Source organism: Siphateles boraxobius, unplaced genomic scaffold (assembly GCF_051911475.1).
Source record: "Siphateles boraxobius isolate OS27281-9 unplaced genomic scaffold, OSU_SipBor_1 53, whole genome shotgun sequence".
In the NCBI taxonomy this organism is placed as follows: Eukaryota; Metazoa; Chordata; class Actinopteri; order Cypriniformes; family Leuciscidae; genus Siphateles; species Siphateles boraxobius.
This window is the reverse complement of record NW_027509175.1, coordinates 13669303-13688639: the sequence shown is the minus strand read 5'-3', so window position 1 is coordinate 13688639 and position 19337 is coordinate 13669303. Positions and strand designations below refer to the sequence as shown.

At 37.8% G+C, this 19337-nt stretch overlaps 1 protein-coding gene across 39 annotated transcripts in view; it reads left to right on the top strand.

Annotated features, from left to right (window-relative positions):
• The first annotated feature begins 675 nt into the window (after positions 1-675).
• mbnl2 (muscleblind-like splicing regulator 2) overlaps positions 676-19337 on the top strand; it is an 87300-nt gene continuing 68638 nt past the window's right edge. For 13 of the 39 annotated variants that reach the window (XR_013195445.1, XM_077205440.1, XM_077205433.1 and 10 more), the window contains exon 1: positions 677-927. The gene's annotated coding sequence lies outside the window, so the exon portion shown is untranslated. Of the gene's footprint in view, positions 928-6056; positions 6753-19337 lie in introns of those variants that run through there. The other 26 variants (XM_077205444.1, XM_077205448.1, XM_077205441.1 and 23 more) reach the window with 4 other exon arrangements.

Sequence of the window (19337 nt, the reverse complement as noted above, 5' to 3'; positions counted from 1 at the left end):
CGCTGTTATTACTATAGTATGTATGCAGTAAAGTGTAACTAATAAAGTGCTACCAATGTTTTACATTTTATTATATTATTGTGTATCTATCTCAGATAAACCTACCCTAATATAGTCTATAATTTACTGTTTTTCCAAGCAATTGTTGTCATTGCTTTTCAATTATGCACTTGCGGGCTTCATCTCATAACCTAATAACTTTCATAATATTATGCAAGAGTCATGACCATAGGGGCCTCTGGGCGAAGGGCTCTCACTCACTATCTTACATGTAACTGTTGCGGATTCAGCCATCTGAATCTAATCGTCACCATCTAAGAAGCACAACAGGCCTTTAGCTTGTTGATTTAACAGTACTGTAGCCCACATCCATTGTACCCTCGGGAGATTCACTGTTGTTTCCACGGCAACAAGCAGACCCTTGCCCTTCCCAGGGCTCCTGACATTCATTTGGACTGTACCACCTCAGACTGTAAATAGGGGGGCATTGCCACATCTGATATGACTAGTCTTCTGACGACATTCCATAAACTACACATCGTTAACAGATTTGTAAAATTCCTTAAAATATAATAATGAATAAAATATGTATATAAAGTAGATTTGATATATATTTGCTCTTAAAATTATCAACGCCCCCCCCCCCTCTCCAGTCACATGACTTGGTCCCTCCTCCCACGATCTGTCAGAGCAGCTTGTTGCACGACCAGCTTCTTGGTAAACTAACTTCAGCTCGGCGTTAAAATCTAAACCAGTTGCCTGACAAATCGCGTTTAGCGCGGACCGACGAGAATGTTCGCTTCGGTTAGAAAACAAGCCTTAATTTCTTTGACTTAACGAGTCATTTAAGGCAGTTTCCATCGAGCTCTTTTTGCTGTCTGCGTGATTTGTGGTCAAGAAACAGCAGCGGCAGATCATGTTAACCAGGTAAGCAGCAGGTTAAATTCACGCGTTTTCAATAGCGAAAAGCTATATTTGACTGTTTATTTTCGATAGAAAATGTATAATGTCAATACAGTGCTTGTCATTGCAGAGAGAGCGTGTTTAGCTAACGTTGGCTTCGTCGCTCAGTGATGTCGACATGGGTTTAGTAATGTATGGTCTCCTTGTTGCCGAGCGAAAAATAAATGGATTGGAAAAATGAAAGTGCGCGATTGAGACCGAGAAGTTTCCATGTTTACGTTAACGTTACATGAAACGCCCGCGTGCTGCTCCGTCGTAAAATCACAGTTGGTGGCAATTAACGTTAAAATCGATGAAAAATATAATTTGACACTGACAGCTCATTCTTCAAGATCGTTTGAGTTGTCAACGGTTCTTTTCCCGTGTCATCGCGCTGTTACTTCGTGATGGGAATTAATTTGAATTGCATCACGTCAGTTTATATAAACCGCCATGCGAGTTTAAACGCGATTAATGATGTAACAACTTGGATAAGAGAACTTCAAAAACAATATAAACATGTATATCTTAAACGTATTTTAATGTATTTTATATTCTAAAACAATGACTTCATACATTTCGTTATGCAGGTTATAAATCGACCAAGATCAGAAATAATCGGCTCGATATTCTCTTCGAAATAACGGCTTAAAGAATAGTTTTTGTGTGTGCTAACGCACACACAGAGATGACGTTTATATTCGTTACTTCAGACTTGCCTACTGGTCTTTTCCCCCGTCATCGCTGCGTGAGGAGAATTTAATGACGTCAGTTTATAAATAACCCGCGAATCTCGAACAGTTCTGGCTTTGCTGGCTTGATATGTGTAGATTGACATATGGTTAACCCATCAAGACTAGTCCCGTCACGAAACCGCTCCCAAATCCCGAGCCACACCCCGTGCGCGCGCAGAAGCACGTGAGAGCCCGACAGTTAGTGCATTATCATTATCACCATCACCACTAACACACAGCTACTAGAACTCTACACGTCACGCGCTTACTATATATATATATCAGTATTTCATGGTACAGTATTGGATATGAATACTTTGAAGACCTTTTTCATGTAACGTGCTAGTTCAAGGTGGTTGAAGAATAGCAGTAGCTATATTATCATGGTTCATATCCAAAAAACATTATCATGGTATAAAATGTTATTATGGCACTGTGTTCAAAAACATCTTTTTGTATTTTAAGTTTCAGTCGAGACATGCAGAATGAAAGGTGAGTTACCCGACAAAGTGCTGAGAGACATAGATATGGAAGAGGATATATGCTAAGATGCTTTTCTAAATCTCAATAAGCATAATGCAAGTATGACCCAAATAGGAATCTAATTCCATGATCTCATTTTTATTTGCCCTCACAGCAAGTATCGCACCTTTCTCATTGTTTTCGTGAATTAAGCCTCTGTCTGATGACAGTCTGCACATCCTGGTTGTTCAATGTAGAATAATGATTCTTATTCAGAAGAGTCATCTTTGGGTTTTAGTAGCCAGAATTTAGTTTTGCATCTCAGTATAATGTGCAGTTTACTGTAAACATGTTTTACAAACACAAAACAGCTGACTAGAACATGGATCTTCAAGAAAGTTGTGTAAAAAATTATGAATTGTCTCACAATAAAATGTATTAAGTATAATTAATATGTAATCTTTACATTGCAAAGCTATTAAAAACAAGTATTGATGGGCCTGTTAATGCATTAATTTGGTATGACATGCATGCTTTTAGCCAGGTTTAAAGCAACACAGAAGACCCTGTTCTAGAAATTTGTATGTAAGTTAAATGTGGTGGAGGTTTGATGAATTTGCATCTGGCCTGTCCTAAGCAAAAACCTTTACATGAAATTAATGCTTACGGATATATGAAATGTCTTTGCATTTCCATTTATTCATTTAGCAGATGTTGTGCTTTATCTGGATTTTTCTAATGCTTTTTGCAAGGGAAAAATGCAAGCAATTATTTGCAAGGATGCTTCACACAGTATTCATTCATGTTACCGTTCATGCTTCAGATGCACACAGAAAAACCTTGATATGCGTCACGTCATCTCTCTGAAATCCGTCCAATAGCATCGTCATGACAGATCGGCGTACTGCAAAGAATCGATTATAGTCTGAAACAGGAAGCTCAGAGGTGGTTTACATTTCTGTAGAACATTAACAACATGACACGTTTGATAAAGTAATCATTAAACGGCCTCACGAGAACTTGAAATCGTGATATGCAACGTAATAGCTGTATTAGTCAGAGCTGCCCAGATAAATGAGGAAAAAGATAGAACTTGTACATCAAATATTTAGGCTTAATGTCTCAATCTATAATAAGCTTAACATCCTGTGATTTTACATCAGAAATTATGTCATGGGTTGAATTATTTACGTGATACTAAACAACGCAGAACTTTAAATTGTAAATAATATGCATGCACAGAAATGATTTTCTTCCATAATTTCATACTCTCTTAGAATAAAATAGTATTGGCTAATTCTATCCACCTTATTTTAAAGTAAGAGCGGCACATCTATTTGTAACTTCAATGTGCAATGTCATTCCGGTGTCATTCACTTCCAGTTGTTTTACCTGTAGAAAAACAGTTTATGCCGGCTTGATTGTCCAAACTGGTATTTGTGTCATATTATTTTAACGTATTATCATCATAATCATAAACACATTGGTTTGTAGTGCAAGTATTATTGAACTTTGTTACTTTTCTAGTTATTTACCTATTATGGCTTAATAATCAGAAGTATAACACATGCAAAGAAAGCCTAGCCAACTTCCACATTGAAAAATAAGGTGGATGAATTTGGACAAAACAACACAGTATGTATAATTTGTTAAGCTTTTTTGTGCATTATTATTTGATCAAATACTTTGGATTTCAACCTTGATTCTAAATGCCAAATGAGCAATTTCAGCAATAAGCACTTTAAACCAGTAAGAGTGTTTAGTGTAATCACATAGAGTTGACTGTCAGGGTCATCGGGGTTAGTTGGCAGCTGCATTGAGTGCGAGTGTGTGTCTCGCCTCATTGATGTTTAAGCATTGCTTTGTTTTAACATCGTTTGCCGTTGCTTTTGTAAAAGCACTCTGGCTGTCACATAATTGCAGTGCGCCTGCGGGAACCTGAGCCCCTAAAAGCAGGAGGCTTCAGCTGTCCTATTGATTTGGATGGAAACAGTGTGAAGCGGCTTCTGACTCATCACTTCTACCCGACTGCATCATCGCTCACGTGACGCCGAGAGAGGAGGACGTGTGTGTCCTCGTCGCCCTACGGTAACGATGCTCATTGTCATAGTGATGGGTTGCCAGGGGATGCAGAGACCTTGGAGGCAGGCAGAGATGCTGCGTTTGACGGAGGTGTTAGACATGCGAGAGAATTCAAAGTCTTTCTACGACGTGACTACACAAACACTGCCTTGAGGGTAGAGGTCGACCGATATGGGATTTTCTCTTTCCGATATTTAGAAATCGAGGCAGCCGATGGCCGATATATATGATGCCAATATTTTTGGTTGCTATGTTTGTCCGATTTTCCCATTTCGCCCCTTCATCTCATAAAATCTAACATAACATTTATAAAAAGTGATACAGAAAATTGCTTAAATTAAACATTTATTGAACAACACAAGCCTCTCTAATCAGTGCACTTGTATAAAAAAAAGAAAATTTGTATAGCCTACGTTAAAAATTAAATGCACAAAACCGAGACGCTGTGTTTGACGGATGTGTTAGACATGTGAGAGAATTCAAAGTCTTTCTTAGGCGTGACTTCACAAACACTGTCTTGAGGGCATGTACACTTCGAAGCCTTCTTGAAGGAATAGTTCACTCGTAAATTAAGATTTTGTCATCATTTACTAAGCCCCATAGCGTTGCAAACCTGTGTTATTTTCTCTCTTCTGTGAAGAAACTTGGCAGAAAGTTCATGCTGCTCTTTTCCATGCAATCAAAGTGCATGGTGATTGAACCCGTCGAGCTCCAAAAAGGACAAAAAAAGCACCATGACGTTAGTTCACATAATCCATGCTCTGTACTCAAAGTCTATTAAAATCATACGATAGCTTTGCACGAGGAACTGAGTGAAATTGATGATATTTATTGATAATCTCGATGCGTAGCCCCGACCACACCCAAAATGAACGCAGGACGATTGTCGATAAATTGAGAATCACAAATTGCTGCAATCTATTTAACATTTTCACTGGTTTCATTACTGGATGAATCAGCATTTTGAGCAAATTATTTCAATTAATGATTCAATGACAAACATATATATATATATATATCACTTGTCACCACCAACTGGTGTAACAATTTAATCGATACTATCGTTATTTGAAGTGTCAAGTAAATTACTTTTCGAAAGGTTTATTGCTCTTATATTCAAATTATAAACCTTTATCCCAGTACGTCTGTGATAATTTGAATATTTGTAACAAAGAAATAGTGATACTGTGTGGTTGAAAAGACAGTTTGTGAAGCTGTTTCATTCGAGTAAATGGCAACGAATCGTTGTCATTTATGAATAAGAATGAATACTGCTGCTCTACCGAAAAGTTGCCCTCATGAATATTGAATGTCAAATGTGGATTTGAAGGAGAGATTGATTATGGAAGTTTTGACATACTTTTATGATGCTTTTTTTAGAGAAGTCAAGTCCATTCAGACTAGAGTCTCATTTTGTGTTCCAAGGAAAAAAGAAAATCCATCACGTGGTTGGAACAACTATTGGTAACACTTTATTTCGATGGTCCAGTTTAGACATTCTACTAACTATAAGCAACTTTCCAACTACAGTACATATCTACCACAAGTCATTAGAGTTTTAGTAGACTATGCTTAGGCTAATATCTGCTAACACATTATTTTGATGCTCCCCAACAAACATTCTACTAGCTTTGCAACTATATGTCAACTTATTCTACTAACCCTAACCTAACAGTCTACTAATACTCTAATGAGAGTTAGTTGACTTGTAGTTGCAAATTAATGAGAGGATACTAGTAGAATGTCTAAATTGGACTATTGAATTAAAGTGTAACCCAACTATTCCTTCAGCATGCCTAATCTGTGCTCTTTTCTGCTTGCTTGCCGTGTATAAAACAATTTCAGTAATAGAGATGCATCTCTGTCACAGTGTATAGTTTGGGAAAGTTGGGGAAAATATGTCAATTATCTGTTGCCGGGGCGTAAAAATGGGGGAATACCTTTAAGATCAGCATTCAGGAGCCTGTCATCAGAAGCTCTGAGGTCAGCCTGCCAGTTCTGGGAAACTCGGCCAACAACAGAGCCTCAGAGAGGGAATGTGTAATGCTATTGGCTAGTTTGCGGATGGGCGGGCTCTTGCCGGAGGCAGTCTGGCAGGAATGGGTTGGTTGCGGGAGAGGAAAGGAGGGGAGGGGTGTGGGAATGGCTGGAAATGTTTCAGCCAGATAGTTGAGCAGCGAGCAGACGCGCTGGTCCTTTCTGCGCTGTTGCTGAGAGAAAATCCCCGTCTCGGCATGGGCCGCCAGCTCACAGCTTCGCATAGGGAATGACAACGCTTCACGTGGTCGTTTTATACCGGGAGAGCGTGAAGTGAAAGGAGTCTTGATTCATGTACCAGGTACACACAAACTGAGCAGGAGCGAGTGCGACGTGAAGAGAAAGGAGGCTTCGTTTATTCCAGCAAGGTGGGAGGAGTAGGGATCTTTATATCCTTTAAAGTTCCTGTTTTTCCCAACACGAGGAATTTTGCTGCAATATGCTGCATGCGGGCAGGGGTGTGGAAAGAGAGGGAGGGAAAGCTGAGTTGTGTCAGTAAGTTACTCGGTCTTTATCCCATGTGTATCCCAGTCTTTCCGGTTTCTTTCCCTTTGAATTCTTTAACATCTGGAATTTCATTTCCGTTTTAAGAGTGTAGTGCTTATATTTATGTAGTTTTATGACTGATTTATGAGAGTTTGTTCTCATACCGAAGGCATATTGGTGCAGCATTTGCTTTGTAAGATAAAGTTTTGTTTTATTAAATTGAAAAGGCACGGAAATGATGGTAGTTAATTGTCCAGTCTAATTAGCAGGGGCTTTATCCCATATCCCAAATCTTTCCGGTTTCTTTCCTTGTGAATTATTCTTGCAGTTTTAAGAGTATAATGCTTATTTATGTAGTTAGAATGACTAATTTGTGAATTTGGTCTCAAATCAAACCTTAGGCGTGTGTAGCATTTCTTAGAATTTGCTTTGTTTTGTTTTCTGAAATTGAAATTATTCCAAACCTATCCAACGGGTTTTAGTCCAGTCTGATTAGCAAGGGCTTTATGCAAATTTACTGAACGCCAACATCGTTCATGTTGGGCCGATCAGACCTCCGGTCTTACTAGACGTACAATCCAGACTTTAAAAGAGCAGGACCTGCGGCGTGGCAGGAAAAGGCCACATTTGTGTCGAACATTTGGCAAACGTGTTGGGAGGAAGAGAGTGTTTTTTTTTAAAGAGGGAGACTGACTCTGCCCTTCCCGTAAAAAAAAAAAAAAACCATGAAAACAGTCTAGCCAGCCAATGACTCTTTATTAGCCAAAGCCGTGAGAGAAACTGCTCTCCTCTGAATCAATCAGAAACACGTTTAAAGACAGACTCGAAAAGAGGTAATTAACTGGCACCTTTTAACGCTTTACAACTGCCAGGCGTGTTTAATGAACAAACTACCCTTTATTACGAGACTATTTTAGTTGGGGTGCCGTATTGCGCACTTCTAAAGAAAACCGAGTCTTTTTGCCAACATCTTCATGTCAAGGCGAAAGTTTTCTGTAGAAGAGATGGAGTTTTTAAATGCAAGTTAATGTTTTTTCATGAAGGGGTCAAGATTCTGGCTCCTTTACCAGCTGTAAAGGTAAGTCAGTGTGTCATAATTTGCTTTTCCTGAGATAAGTTGCAGGATATTTTCTGAAAACGCAGCGCAAATGTCTGTCAGTCGCTAAGTAGATCATATCTGTGCCTAAATGATCTTCTTAATTAAATTGCACATCAGTTTCAAACAGCCCGAGGATATGAGCGCGGTACCAGCCAGGCATGGCTGTCATCCACAACGCTATAAATAACTAGAGACGATGATCTGGGGGATAAAAGCAGCCTTGGTGTTATAAAGATAATAACTTGGGTCACCGGGATTCAGTTTTACATTAAGGCTATTATCATATGACACACCCGTTTTTGCTGACCACATTGAATCAAGGCTGCAGCGCTTTACAAACTGCAACTACCGTCTGTCTCCCTTGTATTTGTTGCCTTTTCAATGGTATTACAAGCCTTGCAGAGTTGTAGATTGTTTTAAATATGAGAATTTGTTTTTAATTACATTATTGTGATTGTTTATTAGAAGATGCTTCCATAAACGCTTTATATTCATTCAGCTGTATAGAATGAGGGCAGCGTGTTTTCTAATTAGTGAAACATGTTTGACATTTAACTCTTGACTATGAAGACATTAAGTGGCATGATTAAAAAGGGTGGTTTTAGTTAAATTCTTCCAGCTGTAGAAAATGTGGCCTACATTTTGTTCTTGAATTACTTCCAAAACAGCTATCGCCTTGACTTTGTCCTTAGCCTGCTCTATGATATGATAATGTCATTGTAAAAAATCTTGTGTTTTCCCTCCAAACCCCACCGATTTCATTGGTCTACTCAGTCACCCAGTCATCTGTCGAAAGATTCAGACTTCATTGATTCAGTTTTAGAGTAGTTCAGAAGAGTCATGTATTGATCCAATCGCGACAAACAGTATTTACCAAGATGTGCTACCAAAGCTTTACGAGGTTAAGGTTAGGGTTTAGTATTTTCAGTTTTGACCAATGAAATCTTTAGAATCGGGTTTGCCCTTTACTGGTTTGGGAAACAAAATCACTTAAAACTACCTCTAAACCACATATCTATATGCATTAAGTTTTGGTCAACAGGAGGCTAATTAGATGCAGTGAAGTCAAAAAAATTGCGTCCTGCAAATTAGGAGACCAATATGATGCAATTCCAGCTGGCTTAGGCAACCCAAATCCTGATCTGATGCCATGGAAGATTACCCGACATTCATCCTCTGGGTTTGGAACCACTATTATTGTAACAAAAGAGGCTGTTTGAATGGCAGAACCAGTTTGGAAAAGCTGTGACCCCAATGCCAGTTCACCGGTTATACTGTAATTTTGAGCTTGTAAATGTAATTGTTCTTACGATTCATTATCTTTTAGACAGAAGATCTGTAATTTGCATTGGTTTGGCTAGGGGATGGAACGATTAGCCTACCGGCTTCACGATAAACCACGATAAAATGTCCTCACGGTTAGTATTATCGTTTAAAATTGAATTATCACGAAAACCGGGTTCGATTATCATGATTTTGAAAACTCGCAGTGGACCGGCTTCGGCTGCAGCTTCTCAGTGACGTCCGATATTGTAAAGCACCATAAAGTTTTCGTGCACTATATTCCAAAACTTCTGAAGCTATCGATAGCTTAATGTGAGGTACAAATGGATATTTCATTCGTTAAAGTGAATGGAAACTCATCTCTCCTCGGTCATTCTCCATACACCATTCAAACAGCGCATCGCATTCGGTTACGACAGTAACTAGCTCCAAAATCAATGTTTCCATTATTATACTTTTATTTGTAGAAAAAGGTCTATGTTTTTTTCATAAAAGTACTTTATCTTAAATCTTGCTGGGGTTTATTTCTTTATTTCTTTTTTTCTAAATCAGCCTTTCTCCCAGGTGTCTGTTAGATCACACTGTCAGTAGAGTATGAATTGTTCTTCACGCGCACAGTAACTGAAATTTACAACTGTTTAAAGAAAAGGCTCAATAAATAGTTGCATATGATCTAAGCATCAACATCTTTTCCCTTTGTTTTTTTTAACTTTTCAATTGCTTCAAGCGCGTCATTCTGCGCACGGGATGTACATAAGCCCTTTGCCGCTCTGTATTCGAGCCTTTCATATTAGGCCTATAATACTTTTGCGCAATGAAAGATTAAGATTATTAATGGACTTTCTCGTTCTGTCCTATCTATCAAATGATGTTGCCTCATGAAAAAGCTGTGCTATACAGTTAAATAAAAAAATGTAAATACATTTATTTGTTTTTCATCAATGTATTTTATACAAAGAGCAATGTGGAAATTTTCACTAAAATAACATTTGCTGCTGAATTATCCACTAACCTCATTTATAATAGTATTTTAATGAAACGAGAGTCTGTTCGCGGTGATTTAAGAGATGTGCGTTGCTATTGACGACGGTTATATAATTTAATGTGTATGCTTAAAAAAAGTGCATAGAGCTGCTAATATTATTTGTTGTTTGTTGATTTCCAAATATAAAACTTGTTGAAATGTTTTCAGGTTGCATGTCTGTTCTTTTTGAACGTTTTCATCTCTTTTTAACAAAACCTTGATAATATTGATAATCGTGATAATTTTGGTAACTTAATCGTGATATGAAATTTTCATACCGTTACATCCCTAGTTTTGCTTGTTGTTAATTAGCAGATGCCTTTAATCAAGGGGTCACATTTATTTTTCAAGGGGATCTCAGACTTGCCTCAGCAATGGAATTGAAGCTATAGTCTTTCTATTACCAGTTTAGCTTTCTATTACCAGTTTAGCTAACCCAGGGTTAGGGTTAGGGAACGCTTGTTGTTCACAAGTGTTGTAAAACAACACAAAGGAAAATTATTTTATCCATCTAAAAAAAATTTTGTTAAAAAAAGATTCTCCTCAAAATGAGCCATAGATTGGGCAAGATTGTACATGTACCCAAATAATTTATTTAAAATCAGATTGATGGCTTAATCGGACTGAAAAGGCTTAAATGAAGCACTTCAATCGATCCATTTGAGCTTGTTCCAAGTGCAATATCAATCAAAAAGGGAGGTGTCTGTAGACCTAAAATAATCTGATCACAAATTGTGTACAATTGACTAGGGATGCACCGATCCGCATTTTTTCACTTCCGATCCGATCCCGATACCTGAATTTGGATATCGGCCGATACCGATACTATTCCGATACCAGAGCTGTGTTTGCTTTAATATTATTATTATTATAATTGTTGATTTTATATGATGTTGCAATAAACTCCTCTCAACAGGCAAGTATATGTACGCATGTATGCATATGTCCCAAAAGGCAACTTGAGGTAAGTATAAGGTTAGAAAAGGAAGTCAGAAAAACAGGATTAACAGGAAAAATCCCATTCTGAAAATAAATATGCAACTGTAAGTGTTTCAAATTGATTGTCATGTCAATATTTATTACATTTAGGGATGCAACGATACCATATTTCTGAACCGATCCAATCCCATACCAAATATTCTGAGTATCGACTAATACGGATCCGATACCAGCGCAGTTTTTTTTTAAATCAAGTAGAATTTCTAGAACTCTGTGTTGAACTGGTAAACACTGTTAAACACAATCTAATTTATACAGACAACTTCATTATAAAGAAAAACAACAAATAAAAAAAAAATTATCATAACCTATGACAAAAATTATATTATACACTAGATTAGAACTCTAGAAATTAGAAATTTAGTCTAGAAAAATCACGAGTGCACAATAATTGTATCAAATCTGAACATAGTGAAAAAAACATTATTTAGCGGGGAACAAATAAGAGACAATAAGTGTAGGCACCAGCACTAAATCTGGTAAAACGTTACACATTGCTGTTTGTATTGTTGTAAAATACATTCATGAAAAACAAGATAACAAAAATCAAAAAGATCAATTATTGTATATACATAGTCTAGCTACTATAAAATTAAGACATTTTTTATATGTATAGCACAGCTGTTTATTGAGGCAGCAACATATGATAGATGCGACATTTAATAATCTTTCATTGCGCAAAAGTATTATGATATGATTATGAAAGACTCCAATACAGTGCGGCACAAAGTGCTTATGCGCATCCCGAGCGCAGAATGATGCGCTTGAAGCAACATGGAGTCACAGCGCGCACCGCTTCGAGTCCGCATTGAAAAGGTCCAAGCACAAAGGAAAGACATATTGATGCGTAGTGTATTATACAGTATCCATCTACGCAATAGTTTATTCAGCCTTTTCTTTTAACAGTTTTAAATTTCAGTTACTGTGAAGAACAATTATAGTGCTCTCCAGTGTTGTGATCTAACAGACACACGGTAAAAAGTAACATGATTAAGGTACAGCAAGTCCAGCAAGATAGTAATTTTATACGAAACCATAGAGCTTTATCTACAGATCAAGTATACTAATAGTAACATTGAATCATCTTGGAGAGTTTCATCGAGTTGACCGTCATAACCGAACGCGCCGCGCTGTTGAATGCTGAATGGAGAATGATTGACAGCCGCAGCGGAGGGAAAAGTTTACGTGATCTTGAATTTAATTACTTAAATATTCATTTCTATCTCACATTGTACTATAGAATGGCTTCAGAACACTTATAATATAGTGCACGAACACTTAATGGTGCTTTATAATGCTTTTGTGGGGCTTAACATTAACACAATAGTAAACACACAATATCGGATTTAGATCGGCCTCGTCTGACCGATACCCGATCCGGCAAAAATGGCAGTATCGGAGCCGATACCGATACTGGATCGGATCGGCCCCATCCCTACAATTGACCAATTTACTCATGGAGCCGTATTAAGATCTCCATATCTATTGTATTGAACCATATAAGGCCTTTAAATGAATATAACAAAAGAAAGGGTTGCTAAGAACCAGAATCTAAAAGGATATTAAGACATCTTTAATATTTCTTGAGTTACAGGCATGAAAAACTTGGGGCAAAAAACACAAGAAGTGCTTTTCCCCCTTTTTTAACGGCCACTGTTGGCATATAATGCAACAAAGATGGCCACGTAAACATATTTAACTAACATACCTACCAATCTCTGTGTAAAATTAAAATAATGTTGATGCCATCTTTCTAAAGTAATTTTTACACCGCTGTAATTTGACTCCAAATCTCAGGTAAAAATTGTCATTTTGATCCCCCTCTACGAAATAGTGGAGTACTCAGTCAATATCTGTGACATTTCATATTTTGGCTTTCATCACTATAAATGTTTGTCTGTCTTCAGAAAAAAACATGATAAAAAAAAAGTAAACCGGGGAAGTTTCTAAAATTTGGTTGATTTGACATGAATTGACGTGAATGACCAAGCTTCTATTTTTAGAAATGTCATCAAGGAAAACATGACAATTACACTCTCAATAGCTCCGGTGATATTATCATGGTTGCTTTCTCAGGTTCTCGATGCATATTTGTGCACTACACATGCGTAGTGATTGGAATCAGTTTTGATTGGAATACACTGTCTAAAAAAACAAAGATTATTGGAGTATGCTTTGCAAGAAAAGGCTGTTTTCTACTTCAAAATGTCACGTTTAATTCAATGTGTTCCTTGCCATTTGTTTGTAATTGTTAGTGAAAATTGTTTCTACAACAAATAATTTTCAGCTCGTGCTGCATATGGAGCACTTTCAATTTATAATTGTAGCATCTATTGTCCAAATGTACTAAATTGTTTTTATTTCTACTAGTGCAAAGTGCCCATGCAAAATCAGTTTTTGTGTGTTTTTAGTAATTGTTGGTTTGGTGTGTTTGAGTGCTCATTGTTACAATTAAACAGCAAAATTTCAGTGACATTTTTATTTGTGCATGGTAGAAAGCAAATACTGATAATGACATACAATAAATATGGAAAATTGAACCACACAATTCAGGAAGCAGCTACACAGTGAAGTCTGAGAAAACGCTACGCTTGAACAAACAGTTTGTGAATAGGCTACTACAAATGATGACCGTGAATAAAATATAATATTCAGAAGTAAACTGTGTAGCTGACTTAATGTTGCACCACAACCCTCTAATGTCAGAATGTTTATTTTTAAAAAAACAACCTTCTAAGTGCTTCTTTTACCAATATATTTAACGATATCTTTTGCATTTCTAATCCAAACAACGTCAAACTTGGCACTGCACTTGCTCGTGCCCGTAGCAAGACACCTGTCAAGTTTGAAATCCATCGGACTAACGGTTCGAGAGATATGCAAATAACAGACAGACACACAGACAGACGTTCCTGTAATTTATAGATAGATACTAAAAGCAAAACGACAGTTCTGCGGTGGGCAAGTAATGTAATAGAGAACGGTCGAACACCATGTCACACCGACTACCGGAGCAAGCCTATTCCCTACAGTGACTCAAGATCTGATATTGTACTTTTTTTTGGGTGATAATAAATAATTGCATCCGTGGAATGCATGGCTTTGCTGTTCAGCCAGGCGTCCTCCTCCAGAAGCACTAATCATTGTGAGCGAGGGCGGGGGGGGGGGGAGTGGGGTACAGGCAGTGCTAATCTCTGCAGGTCACAACAAGGAGACCGCAGCACCTTCCTACCTGCACACCATCTGTCCTCCCTCATCAGCCTCTTCTTACTCCTACAACTATCTGTCAAAGCTCTTGCCTCTGTGAACCCAGAGCGACTGCAGGTGACGTGATGACTTGGCAGTACCTTGCAGTTTATTGGCCAATCTTTTTGAAATCGATGCCTTGTTCGGATATTATCATGCCATTTAGACTTAACTAACCCTGTTTTTACTCCACACTGATGTGTTAGCTAGTAAACTATCTACTAAAGTGCTTGGTTTTCCCAAACTCAGGATCCGTTTTCGGAAGTTTTTGTGATGTAAGTTTTCCCCTACCAGCATCATAAATGCAATTAGTTGAGTCAGTGTCGGGCCGGTCGAGATGCACAAGCAGTGTTTAGTAGTACTGCAGTGTTTGCACTTTTCAGGGGAAATTTACCTACAAATAGTTGACTCTGCATATTAAGATAGGAGATAGTAGAATGTATTTCAACATGAAAACATTGCACACTTCACCTTTAAAGCATGCCTCAGATATTACCATGTCATCCGGAGAAACCTACCCTGTGTTTTTGCTCCGTGCCGGCCTCAGTTGAGCGAACAGCCGACAGGGAGAGATTTGCATTGATTTGACTGGAATTGCAGTTTCTTTAAGGGAGAAAGCAAATGTTGGTTTGCAGCTTTGCTTTGATGATTTGTGCATTACCACCATTTTTGTCTTTAAACGTGCATTGTTTTATAAACCATTACCCTTGTATTTGCTGTGCTCCAACGCTTGCATTATTGCACCTTGAAAAGAAAAGCCAACAGGCCTGAGAATGCAAAGATTTGGTGGTCCATTATTTCGGTTTACAAGCTTTAAGCACTTCTACTAGCTGACAGATTGTATTACTGAAGCACCCTTTAACTGTCATTCACCTCGTAAATTAGACCATCGGTTTTTTGAGTTCTAAAAATACAAGAGGATTAATTGCATGAGGTCACATCTGACATGGTTTCTATCCAATTTTTTTATGGCTTGACTCTCGGGGGTAAAGCTATGAAATTAGATAGTGCCGTTGAGACTACGTGTGCGACGAGTGTGGCAGGCCATTTAATTTTATAATGGTAAAATGGAAAGGAGCAGCAGGTGCTGGGATTGTGCGATGGTGGAGCATGGATTGTGGGGTCAAAAAAAGAGTCGAAAGACTCTCTTTAACACCAGGTTTTTTCGCTTTCCAGTTCTGGAAATCGGCCTCCCTTTGGTCCCGTTCAAAGTGCTGCCAGAAAGGAAGCTTTGCTAATGTGTTTTTTTAAGAGCTCAAATAGTGCCGCACACAAGAATCTCAAATTACAGCAGCACCCGAAATCTTTTTGAAATGACTGCTTGACAGTTCAGACCTTTAGACCAGTTATTTTGGCGTATGGCGCATCGATGGCCTTGATTCAGGGCTTCAACACACAGTTCAACTAGGGACGAGTCGGTAGGTTGTCAGACTGTGGCTTGTTGCCCTATTTATTCTTCAGGAAAGGCATTGCAGATTTTATTTTATTTTATTATTATTTTTCCAAAGCGGAAATTCACACATTACAAAAGCACAGTACAATATAAATTAGTTTTTACTTTTTTATTATTTTATTATATTATTTTTAAGATTGCTACAGTCTTAAATTATTACAAGATTTTTTAAGATTGCTACAGTCTTAAATTATTACAAGATTTTACAAGCAAAACTAACAGAGGCTTGCTTGATTTTAAAATAATATACAAAGACAACAGGAGATTTTTTTATGCTTGTTTTAAATACTGTATTTGTTGTTTTGTTCTTGCTGTGTTATATTATTTTATGATTGTGCTGTCTGCATTATTCAGATTAGTATGCGTTTCTGTTGCGCTACACCTGTTGCATTCATCTTAAAGGGTAGATTTCTCTTATTATGCCTCAGTTAGATTTTTCTTTTTTTGTAGGTGCACTCTTGTGGTTGCTAGGCATTGTGGGAAATAGAAACAAGAAACAGACCCTTAGCAACAAGAGTGGAAAATGAAAGAAACACTCAAGATCATTAGATTACGCAAATGCTTGCTGTGTGTTATTGGTGACGGACAAAAGGAGGGTCCAGATCACCACAAGTCTTAATAAAAAACTGAATGGATCAAGGTGGCTTCATGTGTTCTCAATGGAATACTAATGTTTTGCTTACTGCATACTTCATTATTGTGTCTCGATTTCACTACTTTGCATGTTTAATTCAGAGTGGCGTCTAGTTATCATCCCCAGAAATAATTACAATTATTTAGCATTTTTTATTTGATTTTATTTAAATGTTTTAACATTTGGCAGTCTCACAAATGAATGAGTCTAAAAAGAGATGCCGTTAACATGATATTAACTGCAGCGTGTCTGTATTATACTTCACATTTCAGCAAATGTTGTGGGTCATCATGGTGTTTCGTGCTTGCTTTGCTCACAACACTGGCCTACTTTTACTGCAGGGCTCCAGACTAACATTTGAGAGCAGTAGCATTGGGGATTGTTAATCATAAAGGCAATTTAATCATAATGTTACTATTGTTTCACATTAATAAGTGCAGTTACTAATAATACTACGTTTATTTCTTGAAAATGCACAAATTAAGTTTAACAAATTAACTGTTATTAAATGGACCATTGTTCTTCTATAGTATCAAACTGAACTGACCGGCAGCTTCAGTGATTATAAAAGGAGCGCTCTTTACTTACTTTCTGTGTAATTCTTCACAATTTGAAGTTTTAGGGCCCTATCTTGCACCCGGCGCAAATTACTTTGTACACTGACGCATGTATCATTCCTATTTTGCACCCGCGCAAAGCGGACTTTTCCCTCCACAGACACACGTCGGTTAACTAAGAAATACACTTGCGCTCCCCGGGGCGGTTCAGCCCAAAGAGGAGGCATATTCCGGCGCAAACTTTCCCTCATGCTATTTTGCTTTTCTATAAAACAATTGCGCCACTGACCAGAAAAAAACTAGTCTAAAGTCAATGGCGCGTTGCGCGTACTTTCAGATGCTATTTTAAGCGTGCATGCTTGGCCATAATACAGAGTGTGAACAACGCGCATACACTGTAGATGATTCTCTCATCTACACAGATGCATTTAACTTTTTGCAAATGATACATTATTATAAGGAAAAATATTAAAACACGAGGGAAATCATTGTTGTGTCCATGACGATGGGGAAAATAGGCATAAAGCTTACACATTTACCCAAATTATTATATGCATGTTTAACCGAAGCTAATTTGGGTGGATTTGTCCCATCCCCAATGTCACTTCTCTTTCTTTTACGGCTCTGACGAGAACATCGATCTCCTCGGCTGTGAACCGATTCTGAAGCGCGCCTGGTAAATGCGCCATTATAATAGTATTGCGGCATGGAACAAGCGCACCTCGTTCATCATGCTCTTAAAGGGAATGTGATATAAAGCTCTTATTGGTTTGTTTCCCGTTACGCCCAAACCACACCTATGAATAATGAAGCTACTTCAGACCAACCCCTTTTAGATTTGCACCAGGCGCAAGAGGCATTTATCCCGCCGGGAAAATAGCAACAGCGCCGGGATCCGCCCACAAAGTTACTTGCGCTTTGCGCTTTGACACTTGCGTTTCAGATCGTTAAAATAGGGCCCTTCGTTTTTCTCGAGACTTCGTGACTTTCCCTACTTTATACCCCAGTAGAAAAAAAGTGTGAAACTTTGACAATTTATTTCTTGATGATTTGATATTTTATAATAGGGATTTCATAATATCTAAATATAACCTGAAAAGCAAAGCGTGTGGGGAGAAAAAAAACTATATTAGAGAGTGGAAATGGCTAAAAAGCCAATAACTGCTCCTCGGCCACCAACTTTTGGTTATAGTGGTAATTTCTAGGGCTGTGTATAACCAACAATGTCACGATACAATACGCATCACGATACTAAAGCCACTATACGATACATATCACGATATGGATCAATTTGGAATTTAAATGTCTTTTGAGCAGAGTTTAGTAACAGTAATATCTTTATTGAATAAACAGTGTTATAACAGTTGTGATAACTGAAAAACTATTTATTTTTATTAAATAGTTAAAGTTTTTAAATTAAATAAGTGTTGGAATGAGCACCAAACACAGTAATTTCTTTACATTATGTTGAAATCATTTTAAACAAATAAATACAATAGAATAAAGGAGGGCTCGAATTACGGTGCGGGTATTGCGCATCATTTTAATGATTCCCGCAGGTCTTGCGTTTATAATGCGGGAAATTCCCGCAAACATTCATTAAATCTAGCATGTAGGCCTATGAGTAAATTTAACCTAACAGATAATAAGATCAAATCAGTCATTTTAAAACTTTCTGCGAGACGCAATTTCACAAACAGCGTGAGTGATTCTGCCAATGCCGCGTCTTCTCTGTCTCTTAAAATAGGTTGCACAAGGCAAGTCAATCGCGCTGCACTGCAGACGGTGATTCTAGACTCTCGTTTCAGGAGTCGGGACATTTGATGGAAATGTCACTTGCACAATCGGGCCATTGCATCGTCACTAATGTTTTTAATTTGTGCGTCTTTTTAAGTCTTACCTATTTAAACATTCAATCGATTTTAACCCGCATAACAAACAGCTCGTGAGTAACAAAACTGAGTTATTTTTCTTGAATTATAGCGCTTTAACGGTCAAAAGCACAGAACATTGTCTAAATTCCAGTCTTGGGGAGTATCCTCTCAAACACAATCGGTTATGTCTTATACAATAAATACAAGAAATAATACAAAAAGAAAATGCATGTGACACTATAATGAAAACAGAATGGGCCGCTCACGTTACGTCTTTTGCGCGTTCATCCTTTGCTGAAACGTCTTCGTCTTCATGGAGAACGTGCCTCATGATTGCTTAGCAACAGCGAGCCCTTTTTAAAAGAGGAGAAAGTGGCGCGGACTGAGCTTTACACGCAACATGTGAACGTGGATCCGTGCACTA